This window comes from Chiloscyllium plagiosum, unplaced genomic scaffold (genome assembly GCF_004010195.1).
Source record: "Chiloscyllium plagiosum isolate BGI_BamShark_2017 unplaced genomic scaffold, ASM401019v2 scaf_10890, whole genome shotgun sequence".
Lineage (NCBI taxonomy): Eukaryota > Metazoa > Chordata > Chondrichthyes > Orectolobiformes > Hemiscylliidae > Chiloscyllium > Chiloscyllium plagiosum.
In genome coordinates, this window is record NW_025212779.1 from 19,284 (window position 1) to 23,746 (window position 4,463).

Sequence of the window (4,463 nt, forward strand, 5' to 3'; positions counted from 1 at the left end):
TCCTGACCTGTAGTCTTCTTCTTGACCTCTCCGCCTCCACCCTACTCCGACCTATCACCTTCACCTTGACCTCTTTCCACCTATCACATTTCCAACGCCCCTCCTCCAAGTCCCTCCTCCCTACCTTTTATCTTCTCCTGCTGAACACTCTCTGCTCATTCCTGAAGAAGGGCATGTGCCCGAAACGTCGAATCTTCTGTTCCCTAGATGCTGCCTGACCTGCTGTGCTGTTCCAGCAATAAAGTTTCAGCTTTGATCTCCAGCGTCTGCAGACCTCACTTTCTCCTCGAGCATATCTGGAATGCACCGTTTAGATTTAGGAATCCTTGGGAGACAATCTGTGGTTTCAGTAGTACTTGGCTTGTGTTGGTGTACAGTAAGCAATTTAAAAAGTTACTTATGCATTGTTGGTGACTACCCGAATGGTATTTAAATCTGCCAGGTTGCCTTCAACAGTGTGAATGCATCTATTGTAAATATTTGGAATATTCCAGAACTGCCCAGTGCTTGGCAAATTCAGGGGGGACAAAAAAATCACATTTGAGTAATTTGAAATGAAGAATCCAAGAGGACTTAACCACTGAAGTATTCAATTCAAATAGTTAAATGGAGTGCTCACATTTAAAATACCTGTTATCCATAGGAATGGATGGACTGACAGAATTGGGACCAAATTCCTGGCTGGGGCATGTGAAATGTGTTTTGATAAAGTCACCTGCATTTACCAACAATAATTTGGCAAGCTCGGAAATTTAAAAAACAATACGAGCTTCATTGCTGCTCCAGTCGGGTCCCAAGCTCTGTGAAAAAAATAACAATGTTCAGGTTTATTGCATACACTCTGAAACACATGTTCCTTCTCCAGATCCTGCAACTTTCCCCAATGAGCATAGTCCATCCAAATGATGTTGCTAACTTTGGCCAACTCATTTCTTTCCGAACCTCCATAACCTGAAGAGTGACCAGAAGCAATTACTCCACATATGTGGGAACATTACCGACGAGGATTTTTTCCTTCAGAATTGACTTCCATATATTCAGTGCCCAGAACAGATAAAAAGCTTGTTACCTTTTATAGAGCAATGATTCAATGGAAGTAAAACGCTAACCTTTTCTTGCTTAATAATCAAGCTGCCTAAATTGTAAAAATGAACACTTCTTAATTGTTCACTAGATCATAACGAAATATTTTGTGCAAAACAAATCACATGAGACATAGTTATTCAGATAACAAAATAAGTTTGTTCATTGAAGAACCCAGAGGAAAAGGTCATGAAACAATGTGAGTTTGATATACCTCAATCATCATTTCAAGTGCATTCTCTGCATAAATTCTCCTTGAAGTATTTAACGTCTTGAATAATTGAGAGAATGAAGTCACAGTTGTACAACACAAAATCAGACCCTTCAGTCCAACTTGCCCATGCTGATCAGATATCCAAAATTAATCTAGTTCTATTTGCCAGCATTTGTTCCATATCCATCTTAAACTCTTTCTACTGATTATCAGTTTATTTTTCTTTATCAGCACTTGAAATACTGACATTTTTTCTCCCCACATTGGTTAAAGAAATCATTCATTCAAGTTAGTTTTGTAATCTTTCGCAAAGAAACAAGTGAGAACAACATATAGCTGAGTGCAAAACAAAATACTGCAGCTGCGCGATATCTGGGAACATGCTAAAGGTGAGGCACTGATATTGCACAAGTTTGTCAGCACGGTTTCAATTACTGACAATAATGTAGTAATGTCTTAGCCTTCACATTGTTAAGGTAAATGTGAGATATCTGAATTTCATGAATTGGTTCCTATTGCACTTTGATCAACAAAAATTATTCTTGGTTTAATCTACTCAAAGGAGAAAGTGACGACCAAAGAAGCTGGACATCAGAATCGAAAAGTGTCATGCTGGAAAAGCACAGCAAGTCAGACAGCATCCGAGAAGCAGGAGAGTTAATGTTTCGGGCATAAGCCCTTCATCAGGAAACACAGGCTTCAGAAAAATAACTGGCATAGACTTATGCCAATACATACGTAGAAGGGTCAGAACATGTTACCAGCAGATTAGAGACTAATTTCAGATTTGGTACCATTCAGTGCAACATTTCAGTATGATATTTATATATGTACCTAAAAGAGAAGTTGTCTAAAATTACAAGCTCTAGAATGATTATAGAATTAAACCTGGAAATAAAGCTGGTGAACAAGAATGGCAAAATAAAGTCCCATCACTATCGCCTTGGGCAGTGTCAAGTAAGAATTTGAGAGCAGAGTTGCCACTTTGGTGTAATCTTCAGTCTGGCCAAATTGCAGCAAAAAGCTGTTCAATTTTATCTGCAAATTATTGAATGCAAAATACTCCTTGCACAATAATGAGGCAGCATTTTGGGATGTCATTTTTAAAATATATTATTTTCAAAGTTACTCACAATTAAGAGTGATCATTCGGTGCTGTCTGCATAACACAGTATGAAAAGGAATTAACAGAAAAAAAAAACATTATAACCCAAATTCAGAGTCACAAATTCATTGATTATTGCATGGGTCCAGCATTTATAAGTAATCTATTTTTAAAAATAAATACAGATACATTTACTAACTATATTGGAGTACAATCAGGTTTCTTACTGAACAGTGACAGGATTGGACAGAGTCCGCATGGATTTAAGAGAGGGGAATCATACTTAACAAATCTACTGAAAGAACCTACAGAGTCGAATATTAAAGTAAGAAATTGCGGGACATTTAGAAAAGTTTATCATTAAACATGGTAGACTGGGGTTTGTGAAAGAGAAACTATATTTGACAAATTTGCGACAGTTCATTGAGGAGATAACAGGCAGGGCTGATAAAGGGTAATCCAATGATGTTCTGTGTTTGGATTTTAAAAATGCAAATGATAAGGTGCTACATAAAAGTTAATTGCACAATTTAGGAGCTCATGGTATCGGGGTAATGTATTAGCATGGATTGGGGATTGGTTAAGCACACTGGCTGTTGCTGAGTCCTCACTTGCAGTGCTGTATACAATGATAGCTCCCATATTTAATAAAGGATAAACCACATCGGAGACCATTCAAAAAAGATTCATTTAGCTGCTTCGAGGACGAAAGGGTTGACCTATCAAGAATAGATAAGCAAGGGTGATCTTACGGAAACAAGATTCTGAGGAGCTTGAAAGGGTAGATGTTGACTAGATCTAGCACTAGTGAAGTCTCAAACCTGGGGACGTTACATAAGGGAACATTCATTTTAGAAAAAGTAAAGATTTTTTTTTCTCAGTGAATGGTTAGAATTTTCTCGCCCAAACAATTGTGAAAGTAAAATGTGGGAGGGGAATGGTTGGGTTACTCTTTGGGTTACTCTTCGGAGGGTTGTTCTGGCTTGTTGGGCTGAAGGGCCTGTTTCCACACATTAGGGTATCTATGATTCTATCTCAAATTATTTTAAAAGAGTGCAGATAGATTTTTGAAATATTGAGCAGTTGAGGGCAATGCGGATCAAGCATAAAAGAGGTGTTGAAGCCTGGGTTGGCCCAGCCATGATCTGATAGAATGGGGGAAAAAGCTGAACGGAATGAATGCCCTACTCCTGCTCCGATTCCTTGAGGCTCCATTTCATGTTTTTTTTTGTTTCCAAAGAAGAACGTGATACAATGTGCTAAAGATCTCAGATGTTGTGAAAAAGTGGTGTTTATGTACTGATTCAGGTGGCATTGATTCATCAATCACAGCTATACAGTCATGAGTAGGAAGGCAATTCCCTCCATGAATAAAGGAAACCTACTGCAGAGCTCACACAAAGGGAATTCTTACCCTCAGCAAACTCTCCCATCACATTACCCAACATATCAGCTAAAGCAGGACACACTGCGCATGCTCTAGCCAACAAAGGAACCCCTAGGTGATTGATGTCAGCACCGGACCAATGAAAGGACGGTGGGCGGGGTTGGAGGACCTAACGGGCGGTTGGTCCTCCAACCAATCAAAGTGAATGAAGGGCGGAGCTAAACTAAACCATGTGATCATCCTCGCGCGCGGCGCAGAGTTGCTGGAATGAAGGCTCGGGAAGTTATGGAGAGAAAGGATACGGTAAGGAAAGAAATAAACGGGGAACTGGAGAAAAACTGTGTTGCTATGAGCGGAGAGGTTTCACAAACAAATTGTTCACGTCGGAAAACACAAATTTGAACGTCCCAGTCCCGTGTTTGCAGTGAATGAGGAATGGCTTCAGCGTGGCTGCAGGCCTGAGTGAGAGCCGCCATCTTTATTCGGGACTACGATTCACTGGACATGTGCACCGCCGCCATCTTTGTAGGGGGCAAGGTGCAGCCAGGCGCATGTGCAGACTTTCTCCAGTTTAGAGTTATTGGGATCATAGCAGCCAATACTGCTCTGATTCACCTCTGGGCTCCCTCATCACCACTTTGTCAATATCTAGCTTCCTCAGTCTCGAACCATGG

At 40.1% G+C, this 4,463-nt stretch overlaps 1 long non-coding RNA gene across 1 annotated transcript in view; it reads left to right on the forward strand.

Moving 5' to 3' along the window:
- Nucleotides 1-940, forward strand: part of LOC122547469 — a 7,206-nt gene extending 6,266 nt beyond the window's left edge. Inside the window, exon 4 of the long non-coding RNA XR_006311004.1 lies at nt 866-940. This is a non-coding gene — a long non-coding RNA (uncharacterized LOC122547469). The remainder of the gene's footprint in view (nt 1-865) is intronic.
- Nucleotides 941-4,463: the final 3,523 nt, after the last annotated feature.